We start from the raw sequence: 17,641 nt of genomic DNA, 5'->3' as shown, positions 1-17,641 counted from the left end.
TCTCATCCATCTGAGCCTTTCTCCTGCCTTGATGATACTAAGTGTTTAAACAGGAAGAATAAATACTACACATCCAGACATCTAGACCACAGGCTGACTAAGCAGCTTGTAAAACCGATATTTTACTTCTTAGTTTAATCTCAAGTGCATATATAAAATCCAATCTTAAAATTGAGGCTGATGGGCAAAATGCTAATTTTACAGAAGACATATTAGGAGAGAAAAGTCAATGCACATGAGCAGACCTGGTGCCTTACCTAGGAGAATAACCACAGAGAAGAAACTGCTAGGGTTACACATCCCAGAAGGACAAAAGGAGAGAAATCTTTCACTCTGACAGAACCTAAGACATTGCTCATAGTTATCTAAACTGATCTATGCTTTTATTCTTTGACTTAATCCTTGAAGGATAAGCAATTAGTTAAGACTAGAATCCATGTGTGGATGTTATGGGGATTAAACTGCATAACCATTATGGATATCTTATTGCAAACCCTGGCATAAAACAGTGACTATTAATAGACAAGAATGTTGGAGACATTCATGAAAAGGAGCAGAAATATTGCTAGAACTTAAAATGATCACAGGTTCCTTCCCCTCCCTGACATCTAATTGTAAGTAAGGAGTGGCATCCTAGTGACTCTTAGTATCTGTGAAATATCCTTGCTCTCTACTTCTTGGGGCCCCTAGGATATTGTATTATTCAGGATTCTTCACATGGAGGTCCAGGGGAGAGAATTCTTATGTTACAGAGCAAGCATCTCAGTTTGGGTCTTACCATGAGTTGTAGGAAAGGCCCCAGCAACCATGGTGCCCCAGGTAGAGCTCTGAGATGAGGCTTGAGTGGGATAGAGGATGTGCAGGCTCTGGAGCTCAGAGTGCTTTAAACTCCCTGCAGTATCCCTGCTATGTAGGGGACGAAACACTAGGCTGGATTCTGAGGCCTCAGCCCTAGTGATGTACTTGTGATTGTCACAGTCTATCCTGGGTTGATGCACCTTCACAATTAAAGGAAAAACAGAGTAAAAATAAAGTTAAATTAAAAACCAAAACGAAAGAAGGACAAGGCGTCATTGCTTCCCATATTCCTAGGCTGTTAGTAGCTCCCACATTACCTGGACTCCGTGTTAGTAGAGTGGGAAGCGGCAGTAATTCTATTCCTTATACTTGGCCAGTGTGATTTGTATTCCACAGTGTAAGCCCTTCACGAAAAGGGCTGATGTCTGTTTGGACTGCAATAACCAGGTGATTTTATATTTTGTAAAGAGCAAATTAATGATGAAGGCTCACTAGTGGTATTTTCTTTCTCTTCATTTCAAAGAAAATTGGATTCTTCATGTGTGTCAGAGTTGGTAGCTGCTCCCTGCCATTAAAACGAAAGAAGTTATGTGGAAGTCTAGAGAAGGAGATGTGTGATGTGCTGGGAAATTTTTAGTAAAAATGAGAAGAGCAGTGACAAAGCTTACTGAATCCACCAACTTGGTACCTGTGGCGTTCTCCAAAGGGGGCCTCCCAATGTGAAAAGTGGATGTTCAAGGTCACATAATAAGAAGTAGTCCTTCCCCTTTTAAAAGCACTCAGTGAGCTTTTTGCTAGTGACCCACTGAGCCGTCAAGAAGAGGCAGAGTCAAAAACACCACTTTTGGGTGAAGTGACAACGTGTTGTATTGTTTAACTTCAATCTGTGTTGTAACAAGATAGGAGAAGAAGAAGAAGAAGAAGAAGAAGAAGAAGAAGAAGAAGAAGAAGAAGAAGAAGAAGAAGAAGAAGAAGAAGAAGAAGAAAAAGAAGAAGAAGAAGAAGACCACCACAGGAGGCCCTGTGTTTGAGAGATCTCAGGGGTCCAGATTAATTGAGACTGCTGGTCCTCCTACAGGGTTGCCCTGCTCCTCAGCTTCTTTCAGCCTTCCCTGATTCAACAAGAGAGATCAGCAGCTTCCATCCATTGGCTGGATGCAAATATCTGCATCTGACTCTTTCAGCTGCTTGTTGGGTCTTTCAGAGGGCAGTCATGATAGATCCCTTTTTGTGAGCTCTCCATAGCCTCAGTAATAGTGTCAGGCCTTGGGACCTCCCCTTGAACTGGACCCCACTTTGGGCCTATTGCTAGACCTTTTCCACAGGCTCCTCTCCTTTTCCATCCCTGTAATTCTTTCAGACAGGAACAATTATGGGTCAGAGTTATGGCTGTGGGATGGTCCCCCTCTTCCTCATTTGATGCACTGTCTTCCTGCTGGAGGTGGGCTCTATAAGTTCCCTCTCCTTACTGTTGGGCATTTCATCTAAGGTACTTCCCTTTGAGTCCTGAGAGTCTCTCACCTCCAAGGTCTCTGGTGCATTCTAGAGGGTACCCCCAACCTCCTATCTCCTGAGGGTTCCTGTTTCCATTCTTTCTGCTTGCTCTCAGGGCTTCAGTCCTTTTCTCTCACCCAATACTAGATCAGGTTCCCCTCTGCCCCTCTCTCTTTTGCAGACCCCTCTCTCCCTCCCCACTTGTGATTGCTTTCTTCTCCCTCCCAAGTGGAGCCACCAAACAAGCAGCATATACCAGCTGACATGAGGTCCCCAACACACATACAGTAGAAGACATCCAGGTCTGTGTTCATTCAGAGATGATGCACCTAACCCTCAAGAGACTGAGGCCCCAAGAAGTTTAGAAGTCAGGTGGGGTGGGGGTGGGGACATCCACTTGGAGACAGGGGTGGGGGTAGTGAGGAGGTATGGGATGTGGAACAGTTGGAGGGTGGACTGGATCGGGGATAAATACAGAATCTAAAATGATTAATTATTTAATTAATTATTGTTAATTAAAAAGAAGTAGACCACAAGAGACAACAAGCTCACTAGGAAACACTGTGTTCTCAACACAGAGTCCACACTATAATACCACAACAATGGGATAAACTATAACATAATACATTGCTTCTATTAGGGAAAAGTGGCTCTCCTTAGCCAAGTGAATGCAACTCCCACTCATGCTGGGAATACACTCATGGAATGGACTGAGACACACTGAGTTAGTGACATAGTCACACTGCATGGACCGATGCTTACCAAGCTGGGAAGGTGGGAGAGGGGGCTGCTGGTGCTGGTGCTGCTAGGGATGCTGCTGCTTGCTGGTGCTGCTGCTGCTGCTGCTGCTGGTGCTGCTGCTGCTGGTGGTGGTGGTGGTAGTGGTGCTGCTGCTGCTGGCACTGCGGCTGCTGGTGCTGGTGCTGGTGCTGCTGCTGCTGCTGGTACTCGTGGTGGTGGTGGTGCTGGTACTGGTGGTGGTGGTGGTGCTGGTACTGGTGGTGGTGGTGGTGGTGGTGGTGGTGGTGGTGGTGGTGGTAAGGAGTTAAGTATCCAAAACCCACAACTAAGACCACAGGAAACTAACCATTCCCTGAAGGAACAATCCATCACACAACTCCCCAGGAAACATTTCCTGGGAAGGAAAAGAGGACTCTACACAACCTCAGTCATTTGATCCTATATTCATTGCTTTTATCTGCCGGTCTCACTGCATACTGAGACACACGGCCACATAAATGTCTGAATTAGTCTGTCTGTCTGTCTATTTGTCAATTCTTGATGCATAAGCACCAACATGTAATCATGCCTGTCTTGAATAGTGAACTCGTGCATCCCTTTCTCCTTTAGTGAGCTAATGGCTCTGTCCTCTCAGTTTTAGAGAAACAGAAATAAGCCAAAGGAACAACTTTCTGGTCTCTAGGCAGCTTTCATACAAGCAAATTTTAAAATGAGTTTATTTCTCGTCCAAGCTTCTAAATTTTGTATAATGAAATGCACTGTCTTATGATCAATCAAATATTTTTCTCAAGAGTTAAATCAAGAAGACTAACTGCAAGATATCTCTACTTGTAATTATTATGTTTTTCTTGTCTTTGTGACCCAAAATTTATTTATTTTTCTATCTTTCATTCCCCAAAATAGTAGCAAAATTTAAGTTAAACTTATCTAAAGTCCACTTCCTACCTTGCCTCTGTGCAGGCTACTTCATCCTTAAACCTAGGTGAGAAATTAGATTCCTCAGAAGACTAGGATGTAGTGTGATCACTCCTTAGGGGACATGAAGGGACAGGAACATATAAACAATGCTCATGATTACTGTGCCTGTGCCTCTAAAGCACCATGGTTTTCTGGAGAACAGATCTATCTTTTCAAGAGAGCAGGGCCACATGTGGAAATCATGAGCCTTTGAAATTAAGGTCTTGATTTCTATCCTAACTCTTTCATCTTGGAGTCCAAGAGTCTTCAACAAGTCCCTGGCTCCCCTGAGTCATTTATAAAGAGGTGGGAGAATGGCTTCCAGGGAAATGGTAAAGAAGATCACATAACACGACAAAAGGGTGTCAAGCACATAGCCAATCAAGCCTGTCCCACACCACAGAAGAGTTCCAACCACAGTATCCCAAAAGGAAAAGACAAGAGGGGCTTGTGTTAGCAGAATCCTCTTGCCTTGCCCATACCCTGAGAAAAATTGATTTTTTTTCCTTGATGTTTGAGCCTTCAGACACTGGTTCTCCTACTGATGTGGGCTAGATAAGGATAAAATATGTTCATTGCAAAATATGAAGCTAGGACTAACATGCCCATGTGTCTATCTCTTTAGTAGAAAAGTCACTATCCATGTGATGATTTTTTTTTTCCATCACACCAATGCTTACATGTTCTGTCTCACCAATTGGCTACATTCATGATTTAAAATTGCCTCAGTCATAGTCTTTGAGTACCCAAGGAGCTGAAGGGGTCTGAGGCCCCATAGGAAGAACATGAATATGAACTAACCAGTTCCCCCAGAGTTCCTTGGAACTAAACCACCAATCAAAGAAAACACATGGTGGGACATATGGCTCTTGATGTATATGTAGCTGAGGATGGCCTAGTAAGTCATCAATGGAAGGAGAAGCCCAAGGTCTTGTGAAGGTTCTATGCCCCAGTATAGGGGAATGACAGGATTGGGAATAGGAGTGGGTGGGTTGGGGAGCAGGGGAAGGGGAGAGGGGATAGGGGTTTTTTGGAGGGGAAACTAGGAAAGGGGATAACATTTGAAATGTAAATAAAGAAACTATCTAATAATAATAAAAAAAGAATCTCTACTCAAGTCACCCATCAGGTCCACACCTCCTAGCTTCAAGATCTGAAAGCATCTTTTCCCAGCCCCCTGCCACAGCAGCAGGACAGAATATCTTCTATCTTTCCTGGATGAGCACAGCACCCTAACTATCCCACCAGTTCCAACAGAAATCTATCCAATGCATTTAGAACAGCAGTTCTCAATCTATAGAGCATGACCCATCCGAGGTCAAATGTCACTCTCACAAGAGTTGTATATTCTGCATATCAAATATTTACTTTATGGTACATAACAGTAGCAAAATTAAAGTTATGAAGTGGCAATGTAAATAGTTTTCTGGTTGAGGGTCACCACAACCCGAGGAACTCTATGAAAGGGTCACAATATTAGGAAGGTTGAGAACCACTGCTTTAGAAAGCCATCTCTTATCATTGTTTATCAATTCCCAAATGCGTTTTCTCCCCATCCCACTTGTGCATGTGTTGGAGTGTGGGTGAGGAGAGAGAGTCTCCCTTGGCATTTCATGGCTGCTGTTACTACTTTCCGAAGATCTATTTGCTGAGTACTGACTTTCCCAAAATTGTTTAATGGTCTCTGCCTCTAGCTAGCCCTTGAATGTGCTTGCCACCTAATCCTAATTTTTACTCTTGTTGAAATCATTATTGTCACATTGTGACATTCTTTCCTCTGCCTTCTGGCACATCACAGTCCTGAAAGCCACCACCATGCTTGCCCCATTAAGAAGCTGACATTTTCTAAGTGTCTGTTGAATAAAGGACTGCCTGTAGTCAAGAATCTGTGCCATGAACGATTGGCACCTCTTTGTTTCTCTTCCAATTTTATGGCTCAGGAAGCTTGTTTTCAGAATGGAGTCTCCTGTCTATGGCCAGTAAGCTGCCAGGCCTTTCAGGGCTGTTTCAGGGATGACATTTAGCCTCCGATGGGAAAAAGGTGAAGAAATAACAGCAGTTTCAATCCTGGAAAGCATCAGTGACAACTCGTGTTCAAAGTTTATAACTGTGCTGAGGTGCTGTTCGGTTGCCAAGACTTGGAAAAGAAATGAGAAAACAAAGGCACCAAATGAGGTGTGGTGTGAAGAGACACATGTCATTCCCCAGAAGCAACCCCAGAGACTGCCAAGAAGGAGAATGAGAAACTCAGCTCCTCCCAGAGGGAGGCCCTTCTGACCTGGGAGCAACAGCTTGGCCCTAAATCAAAAAAGACATCCACAGGAGGTGGGGTGAGGTCAGCAGATGGGGCACGGCTATTAGGGGGTAAAAAAAAGAAGCATCTAGACCAAGGGAGATGGAGAGTGTCTGAAAGATAGAACACAGCAGCATAGAGGTCTGGGAAAAGGGACTTGTGAGCACTTGGAAAGGCAGACAGGACAGAACAGTGACTCCAGGGAAGCCCTGTAGAACACACATGTCATAAGCATGTAAGTCTCATATGTAAGTAAAGCTTAACCTACCGTAAGAAGCTCAGTACAGAGATCTGAAGCACTTATTTCTCCCTCGACATACTGTGGGGGAAATAGTAACTAAGGTCACGTGACATTTGCCTTTCTGATATCACTTGACAGTCATGGCTGGCTGTTGCACCAGGCCCACCACGTACTAGCTATGAATCCTGGGTAAATTGTTCAATAATGCTGGTCTCAATTTTCTCATCTATAAAATGATACATCCTGTCCACTTCTCAGGATCCCAGAAACATGTAAATACTCTTTCTAGACTGGACCTAATGTGTATGGATGTTGTTGTTAAAGTTGTGCTGAAAAGACAAATGTATGCTTATAATTTGGGTAAAAAAATCTCCAAGTAATCTGAAAGTAACACTTATTTAAATGCATAAGAGAGAAAGAATGAGAGAAATATTACAGTAGAGCACAGCTGAATGATGGGACAGGGAACTCTGGGACCTAGGAAGGGGAAATAAAGAGTAAGTCTAAATGTTTTTGATGCAGGCTCACTACAGCCACCAGGTCCTGAGGCCATGACTGTTGGAAATCATGGCAGACCCCAGGTTCATGCCAACCCAACATGGTAGTATTATCTGCCAGTACTATTAAACAGAGATCTCCTATCTCAACAGCAACACTGAAGACCAGCTTCAGAATGGTTGCTATTTGGAGTAAATCAAAAAGGCCTTCCAGGGCCCTGAGTGCTGGTGCATATCCTTCTAAGCAAATGTCAAGGTAATGCCTGATGGAAAGTTGGAAATCCTAAGCCTGCTCTCAGTCTCTTCTCCCTTGTGAAGCTAGGTTCTAACCCAGAGGGTCATTAACAGCCAGCCCCTTGGCAAGTCTTATAAGAGTAAAGACATTAACCCAAGCTCTTGGCTTTGCTTCAGCTCAGATAATTGTACTCTGCTTCCCAAAGTTGGTAGGAAGAGGTAATCATTACAACTCGGATACTTCCTCCCACCAATTCCTTTCTCCTGATAGGGTGAAAAAAAAAAACCCATTCCCTCTAGGATCTTAGCTAGATGGAAGTTGTGGTCAATCTGATTCTACCTGTCAAGACAAAATCTTTTCCATAAACTTGGGCAGGAATGCCACTTCATGTTGACCGTGTCAATGGTCCAAATCTCATTGCACTGGTGTTTTTAGCAAGACCTCTGTTAACATTCAGGGTGTGAGTGATGACTGGGAAGCTCCATTCTGTTTCTTTGCTACAACTGACCCACTCGGCATGGCTATGGGTAAAGTTCACTCTTATTTCCTGTTAGAACATGAGCTTTGCACTTCCCATTCTAATATGAGCTTTGTGTCCAAAGCCAAACTGACCCTAGGTATCCTGTAAGGTACCACATATTACTCCTGAGATGCCGTGGAATCACTCTCTCGGCTGCCAGGAAAGAATAGACCTCCATTTCCTATTCAGAGTTATGATTTATGAAACAGTATAAATTATTGCTGATTCAACCAAGTACAGTTGTGTGACAAGTGCCTTAAATTCAGGTGCTCAATATAGAAAATATGAAAAACATATGATCAACCTTTTTTTTTTTTTTGATGTGTTAGGCCAATGCTTCTAAGCCATTGTCACACGTAGGCAGTTGTGTGCCTGCTCAGAGAACCAAGAATGTCTAAGCCACAGGGAAAAAATAAAACATGTGCCAGCAGCTGCTCAAATCAAAGTACTAGACCTCAGGATGGGTTCCCCATGTCGATCTCTAAAGCTAGCCATGATGACCCAGGAGATATGTGAGTAAACAATGCAGGGACACTCGTCCACTAAAAAGCCCAACCTAAAGTGACTCTCCAAACATACAGGGTCACATCCTATGCCCAGTGTACTGCATAATTTATTTCTGCTAAAATACATATGTTAATGACTACACACCAGTGGACAGGTTTTATTTTCTTATTTACACTACTTAGACTTGTCCACATCCTCTATAATGAATCCATATATTACCATGGATAATTGGGAAAACTTGATACAATTTTTAGTTCTCCCCTTTTCATGTCTTCTTAGACATTTTGGAAAAAATTGAAAAACTAAGAGAACTCTCATTATCAAGAAGCCCTTTAGATAATGTTTCTTTAGAAGTTTCCAGGTCCAGAGAAAATTGTTAGAGTAAGGCAGTCTGGCAAGCTTCCCCATAAAGATGCTCTGTCTTTCAGTTTTATTTAAGCACCATGTCTCCTTTCCCTGCCCCAGATAATAAAAGTCTTTGCACTGAGAAAGGAACAAGAAATTAAGGGGTGAAAATCAGATTTAAATACCAAATCCTGCCATGCTCCACAAGGATGAACTTGGCCTCTGGAACAGTGGATGTAAGGGCTTCGGTAACTTAGTGGCATTTTAATGGCGTGAGATAATTTCCGATCTAAACAGTAAGAAATATGGACTTGAGATCAATACAGACTGAATTAATAGTCTACAGCAATCAAGTCTGACAGAGAAAATATGATTCATTTCTTAGAAGGGTTAAGATATCAAGCCATTTACTGAGGTACTTTTGAGGGTAGGGAACCCTAGCAAGAGGAATGCTTAATTTAATCCACAAGTGGATTGGTGGCAGAAGCACAGACCCTCCAACACTACTGAGACATTTTGTTTCCTCTTTGCCAGTGGCTGCAATCATCTTAGGGCTAAGGATCTTCCTACAGCTGCTTCCAAGGCCCCAAGATCAGCCCCTAGCAAGCAGAGGAACTGACCTCACCCCTAAGTGTGCAAAAATAAAGTTTTCAGCTCAGCTTACCAGACAGTAATTAATCTAATTAACAATTACTGAGTGGAGAAGAAGTTAAGAATGTCACATCTCATGGTGTTCTTTTAATTTCAGAGGAGCTTTTGAATGTGTAATTTTCTGACATTTCACTGGCTTGCCAAATGTCTCTCCTCTTACAGGAAAATAGAACTTACTAATCAAGGATGCAGCTTCATTTTCACTGGTTGCAGTGGATATGCACAGATATGGATTGCCTTAATATAAGAAATGCTGGCCCTTGACACCAGCCTGAGTATGATTATCCAAAGAAATGGAGAGGTTGCCTTCCTTAGTGTAATTTATTGTTAAGTCTAAAAGGCCTGAGAATTAAAGCCTCAATGATGCTACACAGCGTTTACAAAAAGAAGTACTCCCTTTAAAATAGTTGAAACTATCTTTCGCAAAGAAATCTCCCACTTAATTTGCATTCCTGTGTACACACAGAAGTCACATTTCAAATCAGAATTGCGAAATCTCAATTTTCGATTTGTCGCCATTTTGGCAATGACAAATGGGTGATGTCACTGCGAGAGGCTTCCATGGAGGCTTTTACAAAGTCCATAAAGGAACAAGATAACCTATGTGACACTCTGACCCTAGTGGAATATTTAATCTAGTGTCTTTTACATCAGTGCCTGGTAGGGATGACTAAGTCTAAGACTGAATATCAGCTCCTTTACACACAGCATCTTCTGGTCTCCACCAAACCATATGCTTCTTGGAGATAGTGTGTTGCCTTCGAAAGGAAGAAACAGGTCTTGGAGTCTGGGTAAAGAATTCTGAGCTCACTTGGGGAACACAAGGAGAAGAATAACTGATCCCATATTAGTTAGAGAAGAGCTTCTAAAATCTCTGCTACATAATCCAGAGAGGCTCCAACCTGTCATTTTAAGAGAGCCCATCTTTTTATCCAGTCCAAACCTTAGTTCTTTCTGAGTCTACAAAAAGACTATGTAGTCACAGGTAATTCCTGTGTTAGCATTTGACTCTGTATGAAAGTATCAGAAAGCCAGGAGATTCATCCATTCTCCACAATTCCCTTGAACTAACAATGTTCTTTGTATACACATGCAGACTGTGTCGTGCACAAAGCTTGGGGCATGTACACATGCTAATTGTATGAAAGAATCATTTCCCTCTTGTAGCAATAGCCACTTAGTATTAACATGTTTCATGGCACAATTGAAAGCAAAGAAAGAATTGGCATTCAGCAGAGCCTGACAGACACATAGGCTCTTTCTACTTGACCAAGATGTGTGTAGTCAGCACAATCTGCCATCAGCAATACCCTGGACGTTCTTGGTTTGAGATGTTACTCAGTTATCCAAAATACATAGGAAATTAAGAATTCCAGTAAGTTGAAATTCTGCCTTAGCTAATGGAGTCTAATGGAAAAACTAGGTTTCCTACATTGATTCAGTCTGCAGCAAGAGAAGGCTTGACTCTTGCTAGGAAGCATATCCCTCCCAGATTAAAACATCCCGTCCTACAGGGAAGCTCCTGAAACCAGAAAGTCAACAACTCAAAACAGAAGGAAGTTGCTGAAACTAACCAGACTCATCAGGACCTTCCCTCTGTAAGAGTGGACAGTAAAGAGGGCTCAGAGTCACTCTCAGACAAGCCCAGCTATCTGAAGGAAGCAGAGAGGAACCAAGCAGCAAAGAAGACGTTTATATAAACCCTGCCTCCTAAGCAGACCACTCAAGTAGCCTGGAGGGAGCAAAAATCAGCCCAGCTTCTTGGAAAAGGTTCAAACTAACTGAGTCAGCTAGAAAAGACACTTGCTACCTGTTGAGCTGCCTGAATGTTGTGCAGTTTGCTCCATGGTCCCATCTTTTGTGAGCTGTCAATCATGCTAGGGTGATGCAACTGTCTTTGAGTCATCTCTGTTCCTATAAGTAACTCCTTCACACATATCCCTGTAAGAAACCCTAATCAAACTCACTGTTCACAAAGCTGGATTTTGATAGTGTCTTTCCTTTGGCCTGTCATTGGTTCCATATCTGGGGTAAGTAGATGTGGCTTCTAATCTCCCCAGGAAAAAAAATGTTGCACAACGACTCTTGTACCATTGTTTGACTTAGGTCCAACATGTATCCCTGTTGACCAGAGAAAGTCAACACAGTTTACTGTTACTATTGACATGTCTTTCCTCACTTCTATAAGTGGAGTCAGATGACAGGCTATTTCTTGTTACATGCAATCCCCAATGCATGGCCTAAATAAAGTAAGTCTATGTCTATGTTAGCATACAGTCACATTCATAATATATATGAATCATATGTAACATAGTATGATTAGAAAATTAGATGGTCACTATATTGTACAGAGTTCTTCCTTGAGTTACAATGGTACTTGTCACAAGAAATCCAACATAAGTTGGATAATAATCTAAAAGGTATTTAACACATCTAGCCTACCAAACATCTTAACTTATCCTACTCTCTTTTAAACATGATCAAAGTACATTTACACTAACAAAAAAAATTGGGCAAAAGCATCTAATACTAATCTTGTTTTGTAATAAAATTGTTGAATAGCTCATGTAATTTAATGACTACCCAATCATAAAGGCCTTGGCAACACTCTCTACTGCAGGGTGTCAGCTGTTTCACTTTGGAATAGCTTGGCTGAGTGAGTGGTGATAAATGCTGCTGTGCAGCATCCCAAGAGAGGATCAAACCAAATTCTGCTACCCCAGGCAAAGGTTAAATCCCCAAATCCTAAGTACAGTTTCTGCTTTTGTACTATCATAAGGTTGAAAATCATATATTGAACTATCATCTGTTAGGACTTGTCTATAATATGTATTCTATATTGTATACAATATAATTCAAAATGGCTAATAAAAACTTTTAGTTGGTCATCCAATTTACTAGATTACATGTTTTATACTCTAGAGATATAACACACACACAGCATGACAGGATGGATGAATGATAGCACAGTCTGAGGTGGAAGTAATAAGGTGCATGACTGTAAATGAGCACAGATGTGGGCATATTTGCAAACATACCTGGCATGTAGAGTTTGACTTTATCAACAACCAACTACATACTTGTAAGCATTCTCAGTCTCTGGGCCCTAGTATGAACAGTGATTCTGTTCTGAGTTAGCATCTCTTGTCAGTTTCTGTAGACCCAACACACTGCCAAGCATTCTTAACATCCAAAATCAATTAACCTTCCAATAGTCTATCAGCCAGGTATTAATATTGGTCTCAATTATAATTTAAGAAACTGAGGCATGGAAAGGTATATTTGCTCAATGTCACACAGCTAGCCTGCAGCAAGAACTCTTCGTCCAGGGCCTGTGAGTTTAATTTCTTGACACAGCAAAATAAGGTAAGGGTTTTCCATGAAGCTCTACAAAGTCCAGTACATCATGAGTGATCTTTGAATACTGTCCCCATGGCCACTGCCTCCCTTCTAAATGAGAACATTCTCCAGCTAACCATGTGGGCTATTAAAACTTGACAATACAATTTCCTTATAAAGAATGGAAGAAGAAGTCAGTTTGCATAGATTTTATTTCCAAACGATCTATAAATAATAAGTTAAGGGGACTCGCCTTTCTTATTTAAAGATCTAATTTAGATTCTTTATCAAAATGATTTAACATGCCTTTCACTAGGAAACCATATTTCAAAGGGTTTATTTATTAGACTTCTTGAAAGTGTGTTTTTAATGCACATTCTGACTTTTTGCCAAACCTCTTCTCTGAAACAGTAAAATTAGAGCAGTCCCCTCTTTAAAGATGGATATTTATTAGATTTTTACATGTTGATACAGTACACTGTATCAAAATAAATCTTGCTGAGAATTGTCACATAAATCTTCTCATATTCTCACATCCATTGTCTCTACTGTAACTCCCTCCAAAAAGCATGCAGGGAAGTCTCATGATGAAGAACTTTTTTTTTTAAAGGATCAAAGTTGTATCTCTGAGTCTAACTTTTCATGGCCAACTTCTCTTTTCCCATCACTATGGCTCTACTTGGGCCAACATGGCTGTGTGTGTTTTATCTGACACTGATAATGAAATGTAATTACATCTTAAGTCCAAACAGCTGTGAACTCTGCAAAAAATGTGAGGGCCTCTCATGCCAAGTTAAAAAAAAAAAAAGGTGCTTAAACCTCCAGGGAACATGCCAGGACAGTGTCACTATTTTGTGTCTCTTTCCATGTGGTAACCATTAAAAAGATTCTTCTTTTTATGTAGATTAAGAAGCTTGCTTCTAAAAAACCCTAGTGGTCAGATTATGAATGGGTTCAAATAAAACAATGTGTTTTGAATGTGAGCCTGTCATTGACTTTTGCTTTTCTCAAATACCCTTGTAGATATGGGGTGTACCCATGTAGATGTGGGGTGTCAAACCAATGCCGATATTTAGAGGTGTTCAAGGTTTTGGGTTACGTGTTTGACATTGTAGAGGTAAGAACTTCTAGGATAAATTAAGAATGCATGCATGTTCCCAGGGTTATACTTTTAATCATTATAATATTCAAAACCTTGGAGATTCTCTGTATATACATCTCATTTCTTCTTTTCACAAATTCATTAAATACTCTATGTAGTGCTGTGCACCAGACACAGAATATGCAAAGAATACAAGTAAAGACTCAAAGACTCACCTGATCATTTTGGTGTCCCCTTTAGAGCCGCCATATCAGAAGATGAAGACAGAGAATAGATCAATAATTGTGGGACCTTCGGGAACAAAGCTCCTTGACAGATGAAAAGTGATGTAGATGTCTATGTGTTTCTCTCTCTCTCTCTCTCTCTCTCTCTCTCTCTCTCTCTCTCTCTCTCTCCCTCGTGTGTGTGTGTGTGTGTGNGTGTGTGTGTGTGTGTGTGTGTGTGTGTGTAGGGATGAGGCTACTGAGGAGCTGGCTCAAAAGTTAAGACCTGGGTCCTATTTTCAGCATCTACATGGCAGCTCATAACCATCTGGTAACTCTAGTTCCAGGGGATCAGATGCCCTCTTTGTGGCCCCGTCGGCACCAGGCACACCCGTGACACACAGCCATACCCAAACAAATAAAAATAAAACACAATTGCAAAGAATACAAGTGAAGACTCGAAGACTCACTTGATCGTTTTGGTATCTGTCCCCTTTAGAGCCACCATATCAAAAGATGAATATAGAGCATAAGTCAATAATTGTAGGACCTTTGGGAACAAAGCTTCTTGACAGATGAAAAGTGAAAACAGAGAAGCCACAGCACCCTTGCTTTGCTGAGTGCTCAGTGCCTCTGGGTTTTTTCCTTTTTTTTATTAGATATTTTCTTTATTTACATTTCAAATATTATCCCCTTCCTGGTTTCCTCTTTGGAGTCCCCCATCCACATCCCCCCTCTTCCTGCTTCTATGAGGGTGTTTCCTCCACCCACTTACCCATTACCACTTCCCTATCCTGGCATTTCCCTACATTGGGGCATCAAGACTTCACAGGACTAAGGACCTCCCCTTTCATTGATGCCAGACAAGGCCATCCTCTGCTACATATGTGACTGGGGCCATGGGTCATTCTATGTGTATTCTTTGGTTGGTGGTTTAGTCCCTGGGAGCTCTGGGGGGTAGGTATCTGGTTGGTTGATATTGTTGTTCCTTCTTTGGGGTTGCAAACCACTTCAGCTCTTTCAGCTCTTTCTCTAACCTGTCCATTGGGGACCCCCTGCTCAGTCCAATGGTTCTACTCTCACAACAGAATCAGCCTACCCACTAAGCTTTCCAACCTAGTGTTCAGTAAAATTAAAATTCCCCTAAACAGCCTCCCAAACTCATTCTCTTTCTGTCAGTCTCTCTTTCATCTCTTGAAGATTATGCAGTTGGACCATCATATGAACATCTATGCCTACAACTGACCTCTGAGTAGCAGTATTAGTGCCAAAATAACTGCACCTATACTTAAGAAACCTGAGCTGTTTTTCTCATTATTGTTATTTCTGAAACAGCACATTAACAATATAACAATGCTTTATGATCATCTACATCCTATAAGGCAATTAGGGCACAAACATATGAAGAAATATATAGGAAGATGTGCATAGTTCCTATGAAAATGCTATGCCACTTTATAGATGAAATCTTGGATGTTCATAGGGACGTGCTGGAAGCAAATTTCCCATAGGTACTAAGAAAAGACTGTATCTCCAATGAAGAACTATATTGGGTAAAACCCGTCCATTTCTCCTTCTTAAATAGAAACTATCTTGTTTTTCTACTACTACTAAAGGCACACATACAAACGTGCATGCATGCACACAGAGACACACACTAATGTTTTCTCAATCAGTGTTTATGAATGCAGGCTTTGTTAAGCCTAGACCAAATATGCCATGCCCCTCAGGCTACAGAACTAGTGAATGCCATCAAATCCCCTGAGCACATGTTCAGTTTAGGGGAAACTTTGGAAACATCTAAGGACCAATAAAAAGACACGTTGATAATTTAGGACCAATAAAAAGACACGTTGATAATTTAGGACCAATAAAAAGACACGTTGATAATTTGATCACTCCTACTCAATGAAAGGAAATTTCTTTTGGAGGATGAGGAACATACTGTGTTTACCCTGATTTGATGAAGTCACAGACAAAGCCCTTGATGCTTTGAATAAAGCAAAGAAACTTTGAAGGACAAAAGCTAATCCTGAACAAACTGCCCCTAATTTTCCTAGGCTAGAGTCTCCCTGAACTTTCTGCTCTGTTACCTAGGAAATTACCTATGAGCCCAAGCAGAATTGAATTGAATTGAATTAGTTGTGATTATCAACAAGAGCCTTGATGAACATTGCATTCGATGCACCAAGTGACTTGGAACTATCTCCCACACATCTAGCTTTGTGTGTCTGTTAATATCAGCAAAGGCATACAGATGGGTAGCCTTCTCATGGTGGAGAAAACAGGAAAAAAGCCATACAGGTGAGTGAGAATTTCACAAATGGAGATAGTGGAGCAGTGCCAGTGGCAGGGGACACTATATGTGTGGTCATTACTCTTGAGCAATGTACAAAGTATAAACTTTGTGATGGCTATTCTTGGTTATCAACTTGATTACATCTGGAATTAACTAAAATCCAAGAGGCTGTGTAAGCCCTGTGATGGATTTTCTTAATTCAATCATATGAATGCAAGACTAGCCTTTAATCTGGTTGTTTGAGGTGGGAAGGTCCACCTTTAATCTGGGCCACACCTTCTGGTTTTGCCTTGTGTAAAGGACATTGAAACAAAAGAAAGCTTTTGCTCTTTGTCTGCTTGCTATCACTAGCAAGTCCATTCCTTCACTGGCATTAGCACCTACTTATTTGAGATTCCAGCATATAGTGAAGACCAGATGATACATCCAGCTTCATGGACTGAACATCTACTGGATTCTGGAATGTTTCATTGGCAGTTCATTGTTGGACTAGGTGAACCATAGCCTGCAAGTCATTTTAATAAATTCCCTCTCTAGATAGATGATAGATAGATAGATAGATAGATAGATAGATAGATAGATAGATAGATAGATAGATATTTGTTATATCAGTTCTATTTCTCTAGAAAATGCTGACTAACATAAAACCCAAGTGGGCATGAGTGTAGCTTTCCTACTACAAATACTAAGCTGTTGTTAATTCCTTATTCAGTTATAGCTCAATCTTATTTTTTTCTCCATAAGTAATTTCTTAAGGCTCCATAGACTCAAACACCATCAGTGTGACTGATGCCACTGAGGCCTATGTCCAGACATATGCTCCCAAGACTTTGTTTCTCTGGGCCCTGGGTCCTTTTTCAGTCCAGCAAGCTCTAGATCACTTCCCTCTTTTCCAATGAATGAGCTAACCTACTGAAACTATAGCCACATGACCTTTCTCCAAGAAATTTTTCTCAACTTCATCAGGGTTCTATGCCAAACATGGCTCTAGGGTAATATCCAAAATCAAAGCCATATTCAAAGCAATTGGCCTCCTTAATATAAGAAGAAATATTTCCTATTGGTCAATTCTTATGACTTTCTATCATAGACACAATATTATTGATGAGGTAATTAGGAATTACTTCAGGAAAAAAAAGCATCTCTTCTATTTATTTTATTTTAAGTTTTTGAGACGGAGAACTCCTATGTAGGCTACACTATCCTGAAGCTCACCATGTAGCCCAGGCTTGCCTTGAGTTTGTGATCCCCCTGCCTCTGCTTTATGAGAACTACAGAGTGTGTACTACTCCTAGCTAGTGTGTTTTACATTCATATAACCAAAGTCAGAAAACTCCATTCATTTCTGTTACTCATGCCACAGAGGGACTGAAAACATTCAAATTTCTGGTAGAGTAATGGAGAAATAGAGACTGAAGT

At 41.2% G+C, this 17,641-nt stretch overlaps 1 non-coding gene and 1 pseudogene across 1 annotated transcript; one reads left to right on the top strand and one right to left on the bottom strand.

Annotated features, from left to right (window-relative positions):
• The window catches only part of LOC110297960, a 104,757-nt pseudogene that overhangs the window by 19,541 nt on the left and 67,575 nt on the right, over positions 1-17,641 (bottom strand).
• Positions 1,562-1,698, top strand: LOC115031623. The gene has a single exon (XR_003837296.1). It is a non-coding gene; the product is annotated as a small nucleolar RNA SNORA21 (small nucleolar RNA).

The sequence above is a fragment of the Mus caroli genome, chromosome 7, assembly GCF_900094665.2.
Source record: "Mus caroli chromosome 7, CAROLI_EIJ_v1.1, whole genome shotgun sequence".
Lineage (NCBI taxonomy): Eukaryota > Metazoa > Chordata > Mammalia > Rodentia > Muridae > Mus > Mus caroli.
The sequence above is the reverse complement of the archived record's forward strand: the minus strand, read 5'-3'. Positions and strand labels throughout refer to the sequence as shown.